General features: G+C 35.6%; 1 long non-coding RNA gene across 4 annotated transcripts in view; it reads left to right on the top strand.

Moving 5' to 3' along the window:
- The window catches only part of LOC103103626 (uncharacterized), a 30,282-nt gene extending 8,671 nt beyond the window's left edge, over nt 1–21,611 (top strand). For 3 of the 4 annotated variants that reach the window (XR_008912233.1, XR_008912234.1, XR_008912231.1), the window contains 4 exons: nt 2,559–2,788; nt 3,117–3,256; nt 6,060–6,152; nt 19,298–21,611. This is a non-coding gene — a long non-coding RNA (uncharacterized LOC103103626). Of the gene's footprint in view, nt 1–2,558; nt 2,789–3,116; nt 3,257–6,059; nt 6,153–15,334; nt 15,530–19,297 lie in introns of all 4 variants that reach the window. The other variant, XR_008912232.1, reaches the window with a different exon arrangement.
- The last annotated feature ends 3,141 nt before the right edge of the window (nt 21,612–24,752 follow it).

Raw genomic sequence — 24,752 nt, 5'->3', positions numbered from 1 at the left:
TCTTTTGGGGGTTTAGTGTAGAGGGTGTTCTGTGAGCTCTGTCAGTGGCTGTATTGCCCCCTTTTTCTAGAATCTCTGGGCAATTTCCTTTGTTTAAATCTTGTATTACAATGTCGAGTTTGCTGTTTATTTCTGGCTTTTCTGGAAGTCCAATTATTCTTAAATTATCTCTTCTCCCTCTATTTTCCAAATCTGTCACCTTGTCAGTGAGATATTTTATGTTTTCCTCTAATTTCTTGGTCTTTTGGCTTTGCTTTATTAGTTCTTGCTTTAAAGCCTGGTCTTCCTTTTCAGTTTGGTCAAACTGGTTTTGTAGATCCGTGAATTTCTTTTGCATTATTTCCCATTTTTCCTCCCAGAAGGCTTCCATCTTTTTGATCATTTCTGATTCATATTCTTCATGGGTTTGTGGAGAGTTTCCATTTCCTTTGGAAGGTTTTGGAGCATTTGCTTGTGTTTCCTCTTCTATCTCCTCTGTGTTTTGTATTTTTGCTCCATAAAATGTGTCCAAAGTCGCCCCCTTCTTCTTGTTTTTTTTTTTTTTTTTTTTGGAATTTTGGGTTTTTTGTGCTTCTGTGGAGTTTGCCATCTCTATCTGAGTGGAGAGGATTAGCTTTTCTTATCTCTGTCTGGAGTTCAGAGGTTTTAGCCCTAGGCAGATTGTCCTTTCTATGGCTTGGCCCTTGTTTCTGTGCCTCAGCAGGTGGGAAGAGCCAGCACTCTGAGGGGGGAGGGGCCACGGCTTCCTGGAGCTCTGAGGGCTGGTGATAGGATTAACCTCAGACTGAATATGCCCTCAGGCAAGGAACTTCAGTGAGACTCAGATGGAAGGATCTGGTCAGGGGGCTAAAGGCTCCTCCTGTCTCTCTCTGTTTCCCTGCCATCTGGGTGCCCCCTCGACTGGGTCAGGTTGTTTTCAGGATTTGGCCTTCAGCTCCGAGTCCCTTTTGCCAGCCCTGAGGGTTACTGTTGTTTCAGACGACCCTGCACTCTGAGGGGGGAGGTGCCGTGGCTTTCTGGAGCTCTGAGGGCTGGTGATAGGATTAACCTCAGACTGAGTATGCCCTGAGGCAGGGATATTTGGTGAGACCCAGATGGAAGGTTCAGGTCAGGGGGCTACAGGCTCCCCCTGCCCCCCCCCATCTCTCTCTGCCTCCCTGCTGTCTGGGTGCCCCCATGACTGGCTCAGGTCGTTTTCAGGGGGTGGCCCTCAGAACAGCCGGCTCCCGAGGCCCCCCTGCTTGCCCTGAGGTTCCTGCTGCTGCCTCGGACTCAGCACTCTGGGTTGGGGGGGATGGGTCCTGGGACCTTCCCTTTGCCTTCCCCTTAGATCTGAGTGATCTCGGGCTCCGACTCTTGGGCGGCCATACCTTTTGATCCAGGTCCAGGAGGAGTGTTTCTGGGGTCTATTCTGCTGTTTGTTTTGAATTTCGATGCCCTAGGAGCATTCCGTTTGAGATCGGTAAGGAAGGGTTTCTGGAGCTCCGAACTTTAGCTTTCTCTAAGCTGCCATCTTGACCAGAAGTCTCAAGTGTATATCTTATTACTACAATATTGTCCATTATAGTTTAATATTCATGTCTAATCTTTTGAATAGATATACATTCACCCATCCATCCATAATTTATGTATATATAAAATGTATATATATATATATATATATGTACAAATTATAGGGGAAAATGTGAACTAGATTCTAACACAATGAGGCAAATTTTGCCTCAAAAGTGTCATTAAAACTAGTTGAGATAAGATTCTTATTTATGATTATTATAAGGAAAGAATTCCTGGAAACTGAAATTATCCAAAATGGGAACAAGCTATTTCACATAGTCACAGGAGTACACATACTGAGCTTTAAGAAATCCTCATATGCCATGTCATTCTACCTTATTTTTCAGATTGAGTACTCTGTAAAAATGGTAGGACTTAAAAGAGAGGAGGAAAGAACTATACCAACTAGTTATGAATTACTCTGCATAATTTTTGCTTATTATTGTATTTTTTCATTGTAAATAATGTTATTTTAAAAACAATCCTGTTTTCCATATGTATTGCTATCTTGAGTGCTTAAATGGAATCTGGGGAACTTTTTAACCAGTAACTATAGATGGATAATTACATACAAGCTATGTTCTGAGGTTTCCCAAAGGAAATTGTGTGCAAAGAAAACATAACCAAAGATTCATGATTTTGAAGAGATATCCAAAGAATTACCTCAATCTCTGTAAATTAAACTCAGGGTTACTAGATGGTGATTGACATTATCCAAAAAAATACAATAACCTAAAGTAAGAAATGTCATAAAGGGCATTGGTTGGAGATTTTTAGAGGTAGAAATAGAAGTTAGGGTTGTTTTTTTTTTCTGTTGGAGTTACAGTACAAATAACCTATATAAAAGGAGATATTCATTTGAGAAGCTTAGAAGTAGGTCTTAATATTCTCATAGAATTAAGGCATTATAATCCTGAAGGACTTTAATTCTCCAGGTATGTGCTAAAGTAGAGAAGCTTCTGAAATCTGTGCCTTGACTAAATGATAATTTCATCTTTCAAAAGGTGAAAAAAAGAACAAGGATTTTTCTATTCTTGACCTGATTCTGGAAAATAAGAAAAAGTTGATTGCTGACACAGAAAAAAAGAACAGTGAGCAAGTGAGCATTCCATCACAGGGTCATTGACTGAGGAGGAAAGGAAAACCATTCATGAGAACAAGTGCACTAGATTTTTATATACCTAATAGAAAGTGGTTCAAAGGAAAGATAGAATTCAGTGGCCTACTTCTCTAGGTAAGTCAAGTCAAGATGTTTGGGCAGTTCTTGAAAAGGAAATTCTTAAAACACCTGAAACTTTTTTTTCTATTTAGTATATTTTGAAAAGGAAAGTTACCTAAAGAGATAGATGTGTAGATATAGGAACACCAGGAACTTCTGTCTAATTAAGCTTTGAAAATGACATGCAAAAAAATGGAAGCAGGATCAAGTAACTAAAGATAAAAAATAAAAAGCTAAATAATTACATAGGGAGCAATAAATAAAGCAAGTCTTAAATGAGCTAAAACTGATGAAGGAATTGAATGACAAAAAAGATGTCTTTATTTATTAATTTTTGATACAGATAAAAGGAGAATCATGTAAATTACATTGCTCTCAGTGGTTGGGTTGCTGATACTGGTAACAGACAGTTATGTTGAGACTGAACCGTTCAACTCTCACTTTTCTTTTGACATTTTGAATAAGAAGAAAACAGCCCCCAAGGTAAGGTGGAATTTATAAATCCAAGATAAGTGAGAATACAGTCAGACATCATCTTGCTGCTCCTTATAAGTTCAAATCATAAAGCTTAAATATATTAGATTTTAGAGTCCTGCAGAATTGGCTGATATGATTTTTAACCTCTTTCAATAATATATGAAAAGTCTTAGAGGATAGTAATGTTGCTACAAGAACAGAGAAGGGCAAATGTTATCTCAGTTTTTAACAAAGGGAGAAAAGTAGAACGTGTGAGCTACAGACCAGAAACATTGAAAACTTTCCAGGCAAAATTCTGGAATATGTCATTAAAAGGATTGTTTGTGAGCCTTGGAAAGAGAAAGTGCATAGAATTACAGTGATACCTCAGTTTTCATCAATAATCCCTCTGAAAACAATTGACAAAATCCAAAACCAATGAAAATCAAGGCAATTATTTCCATATGAATCAATGCAAATCCAATTAATTCTAATTAAATCTAATAATTCTAATACTAAAAACAATAAAAATTGATATAAAAATGAATATAAAAGACTAATGTAAAGAATACATTAACATTTAACATAGCATTCACTTTTCTGATGACTCTTCTTGGTATATGGAAGATAGCTAGGAGGGGAGAGAAAGGTAATTTTTTGGAAGGGGAATCCCCCCTCCATAAGGACCTTGGGACTGAAGAAAGTTTCCAAGTAGACTATTTGGAAACTTTCTTCAGTCCCAAAATGGAGCTAAAAGGAAAAGGTTAGCTTATTAGCAAGGGAAACACTTAACAGGGACAATGATATTTGAGCATATATGATTTTATCTTACATACCTTGTATATATTTTGAAACTGAAAAGTGCAAAATAAATACAATAAACTGAATACTGTATACACAGTAGTCACATGTAATTGTAGTATTAGCACTCATGATCAATAAAAAAAAAAAGCACAAAACACAGGAATTGTGGGATGATGGTTACACAATGAGAAACAGTGCCATACTGAGCAGGACAAAGAGTGGGTCACCCTTTGTTTTTTGCAAAATTATCAGTGAGGTCATGTGGGCAAACCGACAAAATCTGAGGCAACTGATGAAAACCAAGATGAATTTTTCAAAGAAAAAATTGATGAAAGCCGAAACTGACAATAACCAATGTCAACGAAAACCAAGTTACTAAAATGCTAAAAGACTAAAGTCTGCAACATTTCATTAGAAGAATGCTTGTATAGCCTTGTTTCCATTTCACAGGGATACTGTAACTAGACTGGAACATCAGGGGGATGCTGTAGGCACAGAATACTTTTTTATTTTCATAATTTTCAACCATGTCCCACTCTTCATGACCCAATGTGGAGTTTTCTTTCTTTCTTTTTTTTAAACCCTTACCTTCTGTCTTGGAGTCAATACTGTGTATTAGCTCCAAGGCAGAAGAGTGGTAAGGGATAGGCAATGGAGGTCAAGTGACTTGCCTAGGGTCACACAGCTGGGAAGTATCTGAGGCCAGATTTGAACCCAGGACCTCCCATCTCTAGGCCCAACTCTCAATCCACTGAGCCACCCAGCTGTCCCTGAATGTGGAGTTTTCTTGGCAAAGGTACTAGCATGGTCTGCCATTTCCTTCTCTAGCTAATTTTAAAAATGATAAAACGGAGACAAATAGGGTTTAAGTGACTCATCTGTCGTCACACAGCAAGTATTTGTCCGAGGCCATATTTTAATTTAAGAATACAAGTCTTCCTTTAGTTCTCTCCACTGTGCTGTATACTTAAGTTTAAGCAAAACAACTGGCAAAGACTTCTATGTTATATTTGTAGATGAAATGGAATAATATGGGCAAGGTTAGGTGGTTTTGGAGCTGTTTGAACTACTAGTTATAAAGAGTCAACGAGTTTATGTCAGTCTGGAAGGGTGTGCCCAAAAGAGAGCCTTCAGGAATCTGATCCTGTATAGTTCAACTTGGTTCTATACTGTTCAATATTATTATTGACTTGAATGGAGTCAGGAACGGTGTAATTCTAAAATTTGCAGGTGATATGAATAAAACATTGGATGACAAATGTTGAAAATTAGTGCATATCCTGAGCAATCTCAACAGCCTAAATGATGAACCAAATTGAATACCATAAATTTTAATAAGGAAGGTACAAGGACAGTTATCTATATGTTTATACACTGTGGAGATATAGGTATATATATATATATATATATTCCTATTATATAACTTTATTATTTCTAATTATATACATATATGTAAGTAAGTCCCTGCAGTACAGTCTGTACCTCTCTCGCCCATAACACATATACAGAAAACATGGGCATGTATACATGTAACACACATATGTGTTTATATTTGTGAAGCTCATTTGGAACCCAAAAGTAAAATGTGTATTTAGATATGTATGTGTATATTGTTGTATATGTATGTATTCATGTAGTACACAGGTTTCTACATCTGAGTCCCAGAACCAATTTCACAAACATAATATGGAAGAAATATGCCTGGATAGCATTTTACTAGCAAAGATGAGCTGGACAGTTTTAGTGGAATGAAATCTATGTAAATCAATAGTGTGACATGGCAGTGAAAACATGCAGGTTTCATTAGAAGAGGCATAGTGTCAAGAATCAGAGAGGTTTAACTAAATTCTGCCTTAGTCAGGCTGCACCTGCAGTACTCTTTTTGGTCACCAGACAACATATTTGAGGAAGGATTTAGACAGGCAAGGTCATTTCCCTAAGAGAGTAATCAGGTGGGTGAGAGGACTGGAGAATATCTTACATGAAGATTAGTTAAAATCAATGAAAATTTTTTTTCTTTTTAAAGAAAAGACTTGGAAGACCATTATAACTGTCTCCACCACTCAAAAGACTGCTATGGAAATTATCAGACTTGATCTCTGTGACTGAACTAAGAAAAGTGAGTAGCAGTTGCATAGAAGTAGATCTAGTCTTGAGGTAAGGAAAATTTAATGATTAGGATTATAAAAAAGTAAAATTGGCTACCTTTGTAGGTAGTGATAGTGGCTTCTTCTACATTAAATATCTTTAAATGGACACTGGATGACCATTTGTTGGCAATATATTGTAGAAAGGGTTCTTGATCTAGTATAATTTGCAGCTAATGGTTACTTGTTTATAGGTTGAATGTGTCTGTGAACTAAATTTCTCTAAGGTAAAAATCCTTTCGTTTTAAAATGATGTACTTGAACTAGATTATTTCTACCTTCCCTTTTAGTTTTAGATCCTGTGATCCTAAAATTAATGCACTCATGAAAGGAAGTAATGGTTTTCTTGTACTTTGTATCTAATTCTCTGTGGCATATTTCATGAAGGACACTGAGGAATTGAAATGGCAGAAAGCAGCAAGAATATCAGCAAAGAGAGTTCACATTATTTTAGAACAATATTGGAAGGAACTGCCAGATTCTAGCCTGTGAAAAGTTTTTAAAAGGAGAAATTAAATATTAGCTTCAAATATTTGAACAGTTGCCATATAAAAGGGGTGAATTTATTCTGTGTAAAATTAAATGACAGAATAATACCAAAAATTATTTAATGACTAGACCTCTCCAGCAGTGGAATAGTATATCTTGTAAGGCAATGAGCTCCTTTTCTTTGTATTGATTAGGATCCTCAAAGTTCTTTCTCAAATCTACTTTTCAAAAATTATACAGTTTTTATATTCTTGTTTTCTCTTATAAATGTGTAAAAACTACCAATTTTTGCTTTGCTGACATGTTTTTAAGTCATGGTTGTCAATACTAATTCATAATAAAATTGAGTTGCTTGGTATGTGGACGTACAATTCACAAAACAATTCTTTTTCTTTGTAATGATTTAAGGACACTTTTGGGTGTTATTCAATTTAGGATATTTTTAAGTGGAGTTGAGGGAGGCAGAAGGTCTAGGGTAGGTAACTTGTATATACTCTTTTCCCAAAACCATGCTAATAAAATCTTCAAGATTATATAGTCTAGATTACCTTGAAATTCTATTCTATTTCTGATATTCCTTAAACCAACTAAGGAGCCCTAGAATGAAAAGGAGGATAAAAGCAAATGTTGTAGAAAGTGAATATAATGAAGGGTATCTGTAACATGTTTAGCTGATGAAATCCCCTAATATAAGATACTTCTTATATTTCTTATAAGATATAAATATACTTCTGATGGGTTTGATGATGGTTAATTTTAGTGCCGTGCTACCCAATTTGGGACATGAACAATATATTCAGAAATGGTTCTATTCCATTAATCATGTGATGAAGAGACAGTTCTTGAGTGACTATAAAGTGAGAGCTAGGATATGTTTAAAAGGCAATAACTAGTCAAAGCAAGGGTTTGGTCTTATTCTTTCTTGGGTGTATTCCAGTGCAAGAAATACTGCAGGTCTTTAATTGGTTCAGATACTTCAGGTTTTTGTCATGCTACCTAAGCTGCTATAATGAGGGTAATAAATACAGGGACCTCTTTTGTCTCTATCTCGCTTGTGCCAATATTTTCTGTTTTAGATCAAGGATATAAGAGATGTCTATGACCGTATAAGTTTAAAAACTGGTATCCATGCTATAATTTACCAGAAGCCAGAAGGTGAAGAATAACTAGTTTGAACCAGCTCAGTATTAAGAGAAATGTAGATTAAACCATCCATTAGCCATGACACATTTGGAAATGAGTGTAGCAGGGAAATTCAGAGCTAGGTGGTAAAGTATATAAAGCATTTGAACTGGAGTCAAAGTTCAAATATAACTTCAGGCACTTACTAACTTTGGATGTCACTTAATTTCTCTTTGCCTCACTTTCCTCATCTGTAAAATTGGGAAAATAGTAGCACCTATTTCCCAAGGATCAAATGAGATAACTACTATTTCAGATGATCATTCAAACTCCATTCCCCATCATATACCACTTGATTTTTCATTCTCATTCTCTTTCAGTCTTCCTACCCCACAGTTTCAACCCAAGTCCACCTAGCCTTTCCAATGTTATCTCCAGAGTGCTTTTTCTAAAAGCAACAGACTTCCCTTCATCTGAAATATTTTCTCTCCCACTTCCTCATATATATTTGATGTTTTCTATTTCTTATAACATCTTGTAACCCACGCGTTTCTTCTTTCCCTCTTTTGAAAACCATCTCATATACTAATAGTATTGTTGCTATTGTTGTTTTTGAGAGGAAAACAATCAGCACAAATGAATGATATAGTAAGACAGTCTGAAAAATGTACAGTATTTAACATCTGTGGTCTTCTTACCTACACCTAGGAGTAGATTGAGGATGTCTTCTAATATCTTTTCATTCAAATCATACTTCATTTTTATAATTTTTTTCCATTTACTTTGATTTGGGGGTATATTTTTCTTTCCATTATATTGCTATACTTTATATATTTTTTTGGCTCTTCCTTTACTCTCTTTGTAGATCTTTCCATGATTGACTATATTAATAACATAATTCAGTAGTATTCCATTATATTTATATGCCACAATTTGTTTAGCTATTCCTCAATTGATGTGCATCTCCTTTGTTCAAATCCTTAACAATGACAAAAAATACAAAAAAAAATATTTGAAGCATGAGGGGGTATTTTCTCATCAGTGGCTTCCATGGAGTAAAAGTCCAGTGATAAAAGTTCCTGATTTTATTAAATGATCATACTTTCCCCTGAAAGAATATAGTCAATTCCTTTTTTTTTCTTTTTTTAAAATTTAGAATCTTTTTCCATGGTCACATGATTCATGATTACCATCTCACCCCTTCTTCTCCTCCAGAGCTGACAAACATTTTCATAGGGTTATAAATGTATCATTGTTGAAAACCTATTTCATTGTTATTCACATTTGCAATAGTGTGATCTTTTAATATCAAAACCCTAATCATGTACCTACCAAACTACATGATTGAGTATATGTTTTTCTTCTGTGTTTCTGTTCCCATAATTCTTTTTCTGGATGTGGATATCGTTCTTTCTCATAAATTCCTTTGGATTGTCCTGGGTCATTGCATTGTTGCTAGTAGAAAAGTCTATTACATTCGATTATGCCATAATGTATCAGTCTCTGTGTACAATGTTCTCCCTCCTTTCACTTTGCATCAATTCCTGGAGGTCTTTCCAGTTCACATGGAATTCCTCCAGTTCATTATTCCTTTCAGCACAATAATATTACATCATCATTAGATACCACAATTTGTTCAGCCATTCCCCAATCAGTGGACATCCTCTCATTTTCCAATTGTTGTTTTTTGCCTCTACAAAAAACAAGGGTATGAATATTTTTGTAAAGTATTTTTCTCTATTACTTCTTTGGTAATACCCAGCAGTGCTATGGCTGGATCAAAGGACAGGTCATCTTTTAAAGCCCCTTTGGCATAGTTCCAAATTGCTTTCCAGAATGGTTGGATCAATTCACAACTTCACCAGCAGTGTATTAGTGTATCAATTTTGCTAAATGCCCTCCAACATTTATTATTTTCCTTTACTGCATATTGACCAATCTGCTAGTTATGAGGAGTTACCTCAGAGTTGTTTTGATTTGCCTCTCTCTGATTATAAGAGATTTAGAACACTTTTTCATGTTTTTACTGATACTTTTGATTACTTTATCTGAAAAACTGCCTATTCATGCCCTTTGCCCATTTATCAATTGGGGAATGGCTTGGGTTTTTTTTTTTTTTGGTTGTTGTTGTTGTTGTTCCATTGACTTGGTTCCTTATGTATTTGGGAAATTAACCTATTGTCAGAGAGTTTTGTTATAAAAATGTTCTCCCAGTTTTTTGCTTTTCTTCTAATTTTGGTTGCATTGGTTTTGTTTGTACAAATCCTTTTAAATTTTATATAATGGAAGTCATTCATTTTGTATTTTGCAATATTCTCTATCTCTTGTTTGGTCTTAAATCCTTCCTTTCCCACAGATTTGACAGGTATACTATTCTATGTTCACCAAATTTATTTATGATTTCACTCTTTATATTTAAGTTATTTACCCATTTTGCATTTATCTTGGTATAGGGTATAAGATGTTGATCTAAATCTAATGTTTTCCCATTCTGTTTTCCAATTTTCCCAGCAGTTTAAATAGCTTGCTGAGGTCATTTACCCCTAGTCTATTCCCCTGATCCACCCTTTTGTCCCTAAGCCAGTACTATATTGTTTGTTGATCACTACTTTATAGTACAATTTAAGATCTGGTACTGCTAGGCCCCCATCCTTCACATTTTTTCCATTATTTCCATTGATATGTTCTTTTTTCTTCCAAATGAACTTTTTTATAGTTTTTCTATAATTCAGTAAAAAAGTTTCTTGGTAGTTTGATAGGTATGGCTCTGGATAAGTAAACTAATTTGAATAGGTTTGTAATTTTTATTATGTTAGCTCATGAACAGTTAATGTTTTTCCAGTTATTTAGATCTAGTTTAATTATGTGAAAAGTATTTGGTAGTTGTGTTCATATAATTCCTGTGTTTGTCTTGGCAGATAGATTCCTGATTATTTTATATTGTCTAGAGTTATTTTAAATGGGGTTTCTCTTTCTAACTCCTGCTGCTGAATTTTGTTGGAAATATACATAAATGCTGATGATTTATGTGGCTTTATCTTGTACCTTGCAACTTTGCTAAAGTTGTTGATTATTTCCAATAGCTTTTTAGTTGATTTCCTAGGATTCTTTAAGCATACCATTGTATCATCTGCAAAGAGGGATAGTTTAGTGTCCTCATTGACTACTTTAATGCCTTCAAATTATTTTTCTTCTCTAATTGCTACTGCTAGTGTTTCTAGTATAATATTAATTAATAGAGGTGGTATAGGCATCCTTGTTTCACTCCTGGTCTTATCGGGAAGGCTTCTAACCTGTCCCCCTTGTAAATGAGACTTGCTGATGGTTTTAAGTATATACTGTTTATTATTTTGAGGAAAAGCCCTTCTATTCCTATACTTTCTAGTGTTTTCAAAAGGAATGGGTGTTATATTTTGTCAAAGGCTTTTCCCGCATTTATTTAGCTTCTTTTTCTCTATTTTCTTCAACCTCTCTTTACTGTTTTTTTGAATTGTGTTTTGATTCTTCCAAAACCTGAATCCAATTTGCTAGAGTTCCTGAGTTTTTGCTTGATGGTCTTTAGTACTCCTCTGTCCCTTTGTTCTTTGTTCATTACCTGAATAGAAGCTATTGATTTTAATTTCTTTTTTCTTTTTCTGTTGTTTACTCATATTTTCCTCCTTCTTTTCCTCCCTCCTTATTGGCTGTATTCTTGCTCCTCTATTTATTTATTTGCTTGATCTGTATGTTTGGGATTTTCTGCCCTGAAGGGGCTTCTTCTCTGCTTTGCTGATTAACTGGATTAGGCTGATGTAGCCTACCAGTTGTATTAATGTGCCCTAAGGCCAGATCTTCCCCAGCTTCCAGCAGAGGCTGAAGGCGAAAGTGAAGGTATAGATGCTAAAGGTAGTTATCCTCAATCCTGCTCTCTACTCCTTTCTGCCAGCTGTCTAGTTAGAGCCCTGAGCTTCCCATGGTGGTCCCAAGGTACTCCATTGCAGTTGCAGCCTTCACCCTTGGAACCCAGTCATATGGATTCTTACCAGGGGGTCTCAGAGCAGTATGTGGGGAAGGGGTGTTGGATATTTCCCTTATACCTGAGAATTTGACTTTATCTGTATAACTTTCAGGTTGAATAGAGGAGGAAAAACTTGTGGCTCTCTTTACACTCTGCACCCTTGCTCCTTTGGTTTTCTGCTAACTCTGTGAGATTAAGCCCCAATATCTTGGTGACTTCTTCTCTGCTCTGTTGATAAACTGGAGTAAGCCAGTTGAGGTAATATGCAGAACTAAATGTGCCCTGAGGTCCAAACTTCCAGAGGCAGAGATCCAAGTTGGAGGGGTGGTGGCTGAAGGCTGGGACCAGCTGGCCCTCTTCTTTGCTTCTCTTCTCCAGCTGTCTCCTTGCCAGCTGTAGTCAAAGCCCCTATTTTCACGTAGTTGTGGTAGTAAGGCACTCAATCCCAGTTGGAGTCCTCACCCTGATATCCCACTGACTACCCAAGTCTCAGCACAGTAGGTGGGGGAGAGGCCCTGGGACCTTTCATCTTTCTTTTCCTTAAACTGGAGAATTCAACCTTCTCTATGTACCTTTCAAGTTGAATTGAGCAGGAGGATTCCACAGCTCTGTCCTATTGTTAAATTTGGTTTTCTGTCATGCTTGAAGCATTGTTTTTGATTGATGTGCAAGGATTTTCACAGAGAAATTGACTTTTGCTGCTTCTAAGCTGCCATCTTGACTTTGCCAGAAATATAGTTTGAAGAATGACCTATGTATGTCCAACTCCCAAGAAAGAGCTGATAAATAGAAATAAGACATAGTTTTCTATATACATAGTCTTTTTTGTTGAATGATTCCTTTTCTTATGGCAGTGGTGGGAGAAGGATGGAGTTAACTGGTTAATTTAATGTAACAAATAAATAATTTTTAAAAAATTTTGAAATCCCATTATCTTACAATAATCATTTCTACCTCTGCTTTCACTTTTAAAACCCTGCTTTTTTGTCCATACTGTTACCTCCAACCCTTTGACCTCCTCAATTCTCCCCCAGATCATATCCCCTGAATTAGCAGGGGATATCTCCTTTGTCCTTCACCAGATTCCTTTGTGAAACAGTTCAACTTTACATTGTTCTCCTCTTTTGAATTCCTATCCCACCGTATGTTACTGATTATATCCAGCTAAGCATCATCCTTATATCACTCTTACCATTGGTCATCTTTGCTCCTATATATGCTGTTTAATAAATGTGAAGAAAATCAAATAGCCTTTCTGTCTGGATCTACTACATATTTATATTTTAAAGCCTAAGCAAGGTCCTTACTGCTATTAAGGACTTGAACTGAGCACCCCTTAACAATTTACTGGCCCACTTTCCATATTGATTTTTCTAAAACATTTCATTGCTCTTCAAACTACTCCCTACTCCTCCTACTTTCTCAGCTGAGAACCTTGCTTGTCCTTTCTTTGGCACAACAATATTCCAGTACAACCACATACATCTTTTTATTGTTCTTTAGTTAATGGACATTCCTTCAGTTTCCAATTTTTTTCCACCTCTCCCACAAAAAAGAGATGCCATACATATTTTTTTGCACAAGTAGGTGCTTTTCCTCCATCTTTAATCTCTTTGGGATAGAGAATTAGTTGGCGATTTAGTCATGAATCCAAATTGCTCTCTAGAATGATTTTAGCAGTTCATAGCTCCACCAACATTGTATTAGTATCTCAGTTTTCCTACATCTTCTAACATTTATCATTTTCCTTTTTTTATAATTAACCCATCTGATAGGTGTGAGATAGTATTTGAGAATTGTCTTAGTTTGCATTTCTCTACTTTATAGTGATTTGGATAATTTTTTTGTATGTCTAAAGATAATTTTAATTTCTTCACCTGAGAATTGCCTGTTCATATCTTTTGATCATTTCTCAACTGAGGAGATACCTTACTCTAATTGAGACTAACCCTTCTACATGTTCAAGTGACCCTTTTCTGTGCCCTTTCTTCTAGCAAATAGTCCTTCTGTCATCCCTACTCTTTCACTTATTTTCAACATCTTCTAACTACTTGCTCATTTGTATACTGCCAGGATATATGCCGATATCATTTCATTTTGTATCCTAAAAAAAAAAAAACCTTCATGTGGTCCTTCCACCCCTGCTAACTATTGTCCTTTATCTCTTCTGTCCTCTGACCAAAACTCTTCAAAAGGGTCACCTACAATAGGTGCCTCCACTTTCTCTCCATTCATTTTTTCTTAACTTCTTATCATTCAGCTTTCATTCTTGTCATCCCATCAAAATTGTTCTCTCCATAATTACCAATGATTTCACCTCAATCATTTTGCTGACCTGCAATCTCATATCTCCAATTGCCTTTCCAAAGTTTCCAATTGAATGTCCAATAGACATCTTAAACTCTATGAAGTCAAAATAAAACATCTTTCTCATAAACCTTTGCTAACTCCTATTATTGTAGAAGGCATCATCCTTCTAGAACCTCAGCTTCACAAACTGGGAGTTATCCTGGACTCCTTACTTACTCATATCCCTTAACCTCCACCGTCATCATTTCCAACCTTCTATAGGCCAGTAGACCAAAGCCTATTGATTTCATCTTTATAACACCTCTTCTAATCACTTCCTTCTTTCCTTTGCCATCACTCTTAGTGCAGCAAAGTTCTTATCTCATGCCTTGATTATTACAGCAGGTGGGTCTGCCTGCCTCAAGTCTCTTTCCCTTCTTTTCCATCCTCCCTTCAGTCACTAAAGTTTTTTTCCCCTGAACAAGCAGTTCTGCTCTTATTACTCCACTAAGTAAATACCAGTGGTTTCTGTAGCCTTCTTGAATAAAACACAAAATTATTTTGCATGATATTCAAATATCCTCATAGCGTAGGCCTCTACTTCCTTTATTTAAAAAATACTTTATTTCCTGACATGAACTCTTAAATCCAGAGATACTGGCCCCCTTGCTGTTTCACAAATATGATACTCCATCTCTCATCTTCTCTGGAATCCTTTGTGCCTGGGATCCTTTCCCTCCTCTCTTGATTACTGACCTCTCTGGCTTCCTCTAGGACTTATCTGTATTCCCACCCCTCCATCTACAGGAAGCCTCCCATAATCCTTCTTAATTCTAATGCTTTGTCTTTGTTAATTTTCTGCTATTGATCTCATATATAATTTGGGTTGTTTATTTTTGTTTGCATGTTGCCTCTCTTATTAGATTGTAAGCTTCCTGAGGGCAAGGGCTATTTTTCACCTTTTTTTTTTTTTGGATCTGCAATGCTTAGTATGGTGCCTGGCATAAAGTAGTTGCTCATTAGGTGGTAATTACTCTTCATATTCATTGTTATTATTACTATTATTTAAAAACTGTTAAGTGTGAGCCCACTCTTCCCAGGGACTGAGATGGCATAGGGGAGCATTTGCTACCAGGTGTTGGGGGGAATGTTTGCATTTCGGTTATTGCTATTTTTTACAGTAAATGTTGCTTTATAAAAGCTAATTGATATTAATAGGTTAAATATAACTGAGGTGTTTATCACTGAAAACTACAGAGGGAAGAGCAGACAAGAAGAATGAGGGCCTGAGCCCAAACTACTATAAACATCCCTATATCACCCTCATCACAAAGGATTCCTGAGGTTGGTCTGACTCTTAGAGAACAACTTGAGTCTTGCTACAAGAGTATAAAACTCTGGAAAAATTTTGCCGTTTCCCAATTTAGAGACAGTGCTATCATGAAAAAACAAGTAAGTGCACTGCCAAGGAGGGTAAAGGTATGCAGGAATCTATTCTATGAAAATGAATTTATTTTGCAAGGAATATTTGGCAATCTTAAGGAAAGCAGTCAGTATATAAAGCCAAACCAAAATTCTTTTTTTAATATAACTATTTTAGGTTCAAATTCTTCTATCTCAAAAGACACCTTTATTAAAAAGCTTCACAGCATGCAAGATGAAGAAAAGATAGAAGAGGGTCTGGAACAAATCTCAATTGCCTTTCCTTCAGGCAATCACACACTGTGAAGGACAAACAGTATACTTAGTAACTGGAGCCAGGTGTCTGATGTACAGATTGTGTTGGGTTTTTTCCCCTTTGACCTTCACATAAATCATTCAAGAAGGGAATCCAGAACTTTTTTAGTTATTTTGAAAGTGAGTCAGTTCCATACTGAAGAGTTTAAGACAGATATCTGAGTGTTATTCAGTGGAGAGAAGAATCGTTTGTAAATGATTCCATGGGATTTGGGCACTTCTCATCCTTTTAGGAGTCTTGGTTTGAAGGGAATATTTTCTCTTGGTTTGAATTGAAATCTTTTCTCATTTTCAGTAATCTAGAAGTCTGAGTTGCTTATTTATTTAGAATATATGACTCTATTCATCTAATTATGCAAATGAGAAAAATGAGTACTATAAAAGTGAAGTGACTTGCCCAAGGTCACAAAATAATTAGTGGCAAAAGCCAACACTTATATTCATCTCCTGATACCTGAGCCCATACTTTCCCACTTTATTGCACTCTCTTAGTATTTTTCTAAGAGATGAAGTAATATGTGTAATGTTTAGAACTTGGATCCTAAAAAATTAAAGTACAAATTTCTTATGTGAAACATTGTTTTTGTTATTTGTATATTGGTGCACAGCTGAAAAGGAGGGGTAGATCAGGATGAATTGTCTTTGAGAGGTTGCATTTTTTATTGTCTATACATTTTTCTTAAACATTTTTTTATATCAAAATTATTCTTGGTATTATAGGGCTATGAATTAGTAATGGAATATCACGATTTTTGGTGAATTGTATTTGAAGCTCACCAAGAGAGTAATGGAGGGCAAAATAGATGTTAAAAATATGTATTACAGAAAGAATCAGGAGTTCTGCAAGAATTATCCCTATACCACTAAAGTTGTTGGAAGTTCTAAGGAAAGGTCAGCTAATATATTTCAGGACATAGACAAGAAATGAACTGGATGGGTGATAATGGAGTAGCTGTGAGCTACATCACTGCAGGAAGTACACATATCAGTAAAATCACATAGGTGTATTATTGGACTACCAGGTTGGAGGCAGAATTTGAATCAGAAACATATGAGTTCCAATTCTATGTCTTATATTCACTGTATAACATTGAAGAAGACATTTATTTTCCCTTTTCTCCTTTGTTTCTTTCTTACTTTCCCTTGAAAAGTTATTCGAACTCTCTGGTCTTTGGATTCCTCATTTATAAAATGACAATATTTGACTAATTAACTTTTAATTTCTCATCTAGTTCTAACTCTTTAAATCTGTGAATATTACTAAACAACACTTGTAATTATTTTTTAACAGTTGAAGAAATACCTGGGCTTGATGTAGTTGCCATTTAAGAATTAGCTATTTATGTATGCACTGTGAGAACAAAGCTGTACTAGGCAAAAAATCAAAATCATTATCAAATTAAAATAAATATAATAAGTGAGATTTTTCACATTTGTAAATTCCATTCTAACCTATTTCTATAAGTCATTGATCCTCAAAAAATGGAAATGGATAAAATAAATGATATTACAGAAGCTAAACATATTTAAATCTAATGAGATAGTAAAGCACTTAGCATAATGTCTCACACTCATTGGCATGGTCATCCATATATGTTACAAATAAATAATTTTAAAGAAGTATAAAACTTATCAGAGTTGTATAATTGGAAAATTAGGTCCAGATGGTCATGGTCATGGAATGAGATGGAAGGACAATCCATGGAAGAAGTGAAATAAACATTTATCAAGTGCTTATTTTATGCTTTAGTGATTTACAAATATTGTCTCATTTGAAACTTGTAAAAAACCCTGTGATGGAGATGCCAATATTATATCCATTGTGTAGGTGAGGAAACTAGTCCAGCTCTACTTAGCATGGCTATGTCTGAGGCTATTTCTGAACTTGTTTTTTTTTTCCCCTGACTCCAGGCCTGGTGCTCTATTGCTCTATTTTCTGTACCACTGCCTTACCTTGCCTGTAGGGTTCATATGCTCTTTTGGTATCCATGCAACACCAAAACAACTTGAGAAAGCCTACTAGTTAGATAGGTGAAAGATGGCAGCTAGGTGGTACAGTGAATAGAGTGCTGAGCCTGGTGTCAGGTAGACTCATTTTCCTGAGTTCAAATCTGGCCTCAGAAGCAATGTGACCCTGGGCAAGTCACTTTAGCTTGCTTGTCTCAGTTTCCTCATCCATAAAATGAGCTGAAGAAGGAAATGGCAAACTAATCTTGTATCTTTGCCAATAAAACTCAAAACATGTTCACAAAGAGTTGAATACAACTGAAATGACCAAACACCAAGTTGGGCAGAACTTTTGTGGAGGATTTCCCAAAAAACAGGCTTGAGAGTCAGCCCGTATATGAAGGGAGGGAGGGAGGGATCTTTGTCATGTTGTTGAAATGCTCAGTGCTTTGAAAAACCTGCTCCTGCTGGGAGTAGCGTCATGCACTGTCATACTGAGGATTTCCATTTTCCTCTTCTCTCCGTGAGGTACACTTTGTGCTACTTGCCTTTGTGGAAGTTGATGATATTTTCCTTGGATAAAAAAAAGTCTCCATTATGGCTCTGGGCAGTTATTGTGTCATTTAAATGACTTCAACTAGTTGAAAGGACTCTAGATAGTCTTCTTACAGGAAGGGTAGATCATCTGGTAAATTGATTTAAATACTGATTGAATGGTAGATAATTTTGCATTTCAAAATGATCCCATATCACTTATGAGATAAATGACAAATTGTCTTGTTCAAATTTTATGAAAGTAATATGATTTAAGTCATATTGACTATTTTATTGAATATCTTTATGTCCCCAAGTTTTTTTTTTTTTAAGGAAAGATGGTGTTTTCATTAGGCATTTCTATTTCATTGGAATGAGCAGATGCCAGCATGCTCATCTCAGTGATGTTACTCCTGCCACCTGGTGGTTGAAAACATTTTTTTCTTTCTTCTGTTGATTGTTTTTCTCTTTTATTCATATGATTGCTATAAATTAATATTCTATATCATTGTGAGGATAAGCATTGTGCCATATTAAGAAATATAGAAATATTACTAAAGTCCACATGCATTTCACAACAATGAGCAAGGAATATACTTTATTTGGGGGAATAATATTTAAAATCAAAGTTTTTAGCAATAATTTATTAATATATGCTATAATGTTTCTTCTTAGTGCGTCTCACAAGTGGTATTATTTTTCAGAGAATCATCCTTTTATTTCTACCTTGCTTTGAAATTTTATTTATTTATCATTTATTTAACCTTTTTTGAAGCTGTTCCCAAAGGATTAATATTTTACCAATCCTTGGAGGGAAATGCTTTTCTTGTGGAAGATGTGTCCTCATAAACTGACTTGCCCAATATTTAATCAATGAGCATATAAATGGAGGTAAACTATCCTTATTAATGGAGTTTCAAGGTAGGAGAAATAGTTGTAAAAATTCTTCTAAACCATTAATTTCCCCCTTCTAATCAGTCTTTTCCTCTTTCCCATTATAAGGGCCAAATGCCTGGGCAAAACCAGAAGGAATGTGGCAACAGCAGGATTGGAGCCAGAGAAGCAAGAGGGCACACATTCTTTTTATTGGGTAAGTAGTAGCTAGTTGTGAAAGATCCATTGGGTAATGACTGAAGTTTGTTGCATTCATGTAGGCCTAGAATGAATTTTTTTTTCTTACTAAGTGAAAGAAATATAAAGTTTCAATTCCTTCAAGGCTCTGGGCTTATGACTACTAATAAAACAACCAAGTAATGATTCTTGATGAATTAGAAATGGCCAAGGATTAATAAGAAAAGAAGTGGGTAGGAAGAAAGGTTTTTTCAACCACTGAAAATAACTTTATTATTCATGGTGCTGTAATCCCTACTCACCCTTATTTTCCATCATTAATTAAAGTTTTTTGGCTCATCAGTTTTGGCATATTGGACTTCAGATATTGTTCTGTATCTTTTCAGTCATATCTGACTCTTTGTGGTACCTTTTTAGGGGGTCTTCTTCGTAGAGATATGGAAATAATTTGCATTTTCCTCTCTATAGCTCATTTTACATATGGGGAAAGTGAGGCAAACAATATTAAATGACTTGCCCAGGATCACACAGCTACTAAGTGTCTGAGCCCTGATTTGAACTCAGATCTTCCTGATTCCAGGCCTATTGTTCTATCCACTGCACTACCTAGCAGTCTGTAGCTAAACAATCACAGAGTGGTGTTAGAGGTAAAAATTGAGAGGTTTTATATAAAAGGTTGGACTGGATTATTTAAGAATAAGGTTCCCAGGAGTTTAATTAATTCCAAAGAGATTTACTTTAACAATTTATTTCTAAAATATAGAAAAAATTTAAGTAAGAAAATTAGAGAGAGGATAGGATAAGATATGCAGCCTAAGCACTAAGTATTTGCTCTGACCCCTGGCTCAACCCAGGCAGGGTTAATTAGCCTTCAACTGGAGGGGCCTTGGCTTTGAGTGGAGGACCTGAAGATTCAGGGAGCCTCTCTAAAGAGGGTAGGTCTCTCTTGAGACTAGTCTCTTCAGAATTCCAGGAAAAGAGTCAGGTTTTTTTTTCATGCACCACATGTCAGTCAAAAGGGAGAGATTTAAGAACAGTCACACCAAGTCCAAGGTCTTAGCTCCAGTAAGCAGATTCTTTACGAGCCTACAACTCGAACTCAGAACTCCAGAAGAAATCCCCACAGAAAGTTGTAATTCCTTTTTCAAGACACTCCTTTTGCTTCACTTTCTGTGCCTGCCCCCACTTTTACATGTACCAATTACAGCTCAAGCTTTGCTTAGGACTGCACAGGGGGCAGTCAGTCAATTCTGATTCATCACCCATAAGTGGGTCACTGATCTCTCCCACTCAAGTTTAAAGTAGAGTGTTTACATTTCTGGTGATTAACTCTAGAAATTGGGCAGGGGAGAGTTAATTTAATTTTCATGATCAGGGGAGAATTAATTTAATCTTTTTTTTTTTTTGATTAAACCCTTACCTTCCTTCTTGGAGTCAATACTGTGTATTGGCTCCAAGGCAGAAGAGTGGTAAGGGCTAGGCAATGGGGGTCAAGTGACTTGCCCAGGGTCACACAGCTGCGAACGTGTCTGAGGCCAGATTTGAACCTAGGACCTCTCATCTCTAGGCCTGGCTCTCAATCCACTGAGCCACCCAGATGCCCCCCAGAATTAATTTAATCTTCACAATCAGGGGAGAGTTTATTTCATTTTCACAATCAGGAGAGAGTTCATTTAATCTTCAAAGTGGTATGTGATTTTGATGACCTTACATTTGTCATTTTATAGTGAGTAGTATGGTGAGGACTTCTTGGGGTGATTGTTGGACTTCTAATGAACAAAATTCCACCAATGCTGGTTTAATGGTTTTCTACTTCCTGCTACAGGAATATGGCAAATATTATTTGCCCAAAAGAGTCCTCCAGTTTCAACTAGTGTTCCTATTCCAATTGCCATCATGAATCCCATCTCCTCATATTTTCTCTTTTTATTGAGGTTTCCACTATATCCCGTCCTTTCTACTTCTACTTCAATATTTCAGTATTTTTATGAATATATCAGTGTGAGGACTTGCTCCAATCACAATCTAGCCTCTTCTCAATGTGGGTGCTTCTTGGGTCCTTTTAATCATTTGTAGAGAATCTACCCAATGTGCTTCTCCTAGCTCTTTTCATTCATTGGTTCTAGTGCAAGATGGTGATTGTCATCAATCCATCAGTACGGTAGTACCAATGATGACTTCTTCGGAAGAAGTGGGTATATGTCACATACAATCAATAACGTCAAATTGTTATAGATAGCCAATTCTGAAATAATTCCCACATCATTCATCATTTCTTCTCTGTTAAGACAATTGAAATTTTTATCATAGTTTGTCATGTTTTTTAAGTACTTTGCAACTCTTTTCATGAAGAACAAATTCATGCTATTAAAGCATGAGATTTTTGAGTGGACTTTTTTCATTTTCTAATCCTCAAACTCATTTTCCAACAGATGTTCACATTTATTTCTGTATCCAATTCAACTTTTGAAGAAACAAATTATCTGTTTGTAGAATCATATATTATTTGCAGAATTTTTACACCTTTTTCCTTTTTTCCCCATCTCATTCCCCTTTCTGGATTCCTTTTCTCCCATTACAATCTAAAGGTTATGAGATATTGTCATAATTATTTCATAGGAATAACAGGTTTTGGGAAAATGAGGACAAATTTACATTTTAAAAAACTTAGAATTTGGCAGTTGACTTCACTGTGTGATGTGACAATGTGACATATTTTCCCTGTAATCTGAAGTGAAGAATTAAAGATCAGTACTTTTTCATCTTGAGGTCGTCTTTCTGTTAAAATGTAGGAGTGTGCTGGACATTTTGGTGAACATTTATATTCTCTTTTTCTGGGGAGGCCGAGGCTGGTGGATCACTTGAGTTTCACTCCAGAGCTGTAGAGGAGGAAATGCTGTGGGGTGGATGTCAAATTCTTTATTGATATTGTAAGTCCCTGGAAGTGAAAGGTTGCAAGACTGCTTAAAGAAGGGTTAATCCATCCATGTTGTAAGGAAATGGAGTAGGTCAAAATGTTGGTCAGTACTGGGATCAAGCCTGTGAATGGCAATTGGTAGGATAGAAGCATAGAAGAGTGACTTAGATAGTAAGGGAACCTGGAAGAGGTTGGAGATAAAGACATGTTATAACAAACTTCATAAAGCTGGTATTTTGCTCTAGACAAAGTCTCACTTTGATCTTTTTCTTTGGATATCTACTTATACCTACTAAACTCACTACACAAAACAACAAACAAGTAATTAAGTAGCTATTGTATAAACTATTGTATGTATTGTATAAGTAACTATTTACAAGGAGATGGGGATACCAAGACTGAAAGGAAAAAACAGTTCTTTCATTCAAGGAGTGTGCAGATTATTAGGGACATACAACATAAACAAGTAAATTATGTTTATCATATATATTCAATGTAAAACAAAATATTTTATCTTTGTAGGGAGAATAATAGTATTATCAGAACTGTTATTAGTCTTTTTATAAAGGAAGAAAGTCTTAGTGTTGAAAAAGACCCTATTATCAACTTTTGTTTGTCATTGCCTTGTCATTGTCTTGTCAACTGAACAAAGTTCAGTGTCTTCATTTTATGATATGGAGTTTAAGAGAAATAAGGTGGTATTGTCTACTGTCATAAACCTTTGTTTGTTTAACTATTAACATTTTGAATATAAATCTAGTGCAAATAAATTCACTCTCTTTATCAAGTATCCAAGTATTTTTATATTATTAAACATTTATTTATTACTTACCTAACATTCAAGAATTTTAAATGTAATATTTTATCTGATTCTCTCAACAACCTTGTGTGATAGGTGCTATTGTTAGTTCCACTTTACATATGAAGAAACTTAGTCAAATGTGTTAAATGACTAACTCGGGGTCATATGTGTAGTAAGTGTCTTAGGCTGATTTTGAACTTATCTTTCTAGACTATAGGACCAGTACTCTATCCAGTGCACCATCTAGCTGCCTCATACATATGATACATGGATGGATTCATCATCTTAACATTGTTTTAGCATTTCCATTGGTACAGATGAAAATCTACATCTGCATTTTCATCATTTTTGGTTTTTGTTTATGATTGTTTTTCATAAAGGCTTATCCAGCTTTTTTAGAGGCCTTTTGTGATTCTTTTAACTAGTAATTTAGTAGTAGTATAGAATTTGGACTGTACATCTATCATAGATCCCTTAAGATTTTAGCTCTTTCCCAACTGATAAATTGGCAAGGGATATGAATAGGCAGTTTTCAGATAAAGAAATCAAAACTATCAATAAGCGCATGAAAAAGTATTCTAAATCTCTTATAATTAGAGAAATGCAAACCAAAACAACTCTGATGTACCACCTCACACCTAGCATATTGGACAATATGATAGTAAAGGAAAATAATAATGTTGGAGGGGATGTAGCAAAATTGGGATGCTAATACACTGCTGGTGGAGTTGTGAATTGATTTAACCATTCTGGAAGGCAATTAGGAATTATGCCCAAAGGGCTTTAAAAGATTGCCTGCCCTTCAATCCAGCCATACCACTGCTGGGTTGGTACACCAAAGAGATTAATAAGGAAAAAGACTTGTACAAAAATATTTATACCACGCTCTTTGTGGTGGCAAAAAATTGGAGGATGAGGTTGGTGTCCCTTGATTGGGGAATGGCTGAACAAATTGTGGTATCTGTTGGTGATGGAATAGTATTGTGCTGAAAGGAATCATGAACTGGAGGAATTCCATGTGAACTGGAAAGACCTCCAGGAATTGATGCAGAGTGAAAGGAGCAGAACCAGGAGAACATTGTACACAGAGACTGATACACTGTGGTACAATCGAATGTAATGGTTTTCTTTACTAGTAGCAATGCAATGACCCAGAACAATTCTGAGGGACTTATGAGAAAGAACGATATCCATATCCAGAGAACGAAATGTGGGAGCAGAAATGCAGAAGAAAAACATATGAATATATGATTCATCACATGTTTCAATGGGTATATAATTGGGGATTTGGGCTTTAAATGATCACTCTACTGCAAATATGAATAATAAGGAAATAGGTTTTGAACAATAATACATGTCATCTCCAGGAGGGGGAAGGGAAGAGGGGAGGAAAAGAACATAAATCATGTAACCATGGAAAAATATTCTAAATAAATAAATTAAAATTAATTATTAATTAATTGTTATATTGATTATAATGTAATAAAATATGATTAATTATTAATTAATCGATTGATTAAAACAGTTTAAGATCTTTCAGGTTGGGATTGTTCCATTCTTTTTCTCTACATTATAGTGTCTAGCAGAGTCTAGCACATAGTAGATACTTGAAAGATGCTTGTTGATAGATAGATAGATAATACTTAAATAGGGCATAAAATATACTT

The sequence above is a fragment of the Monodelphis domestica genome, chromosome 5 (assembly GCF_027887165.1).
Source record: "Monodelphis domestica isolate mMonDom1 chromosome 5, mMonDom1.pri, whole genome shotgun sequence".
Lineage (NCBI taxonomy): Eukaryota > Metazoa > Chordata > Mammalia > Didelphimorphia > Didelphidae > Monodelphis > Monodelphis domestica.
This window is presented reverse-complemented; position numbering and strand designations above follow the sequence as displayed.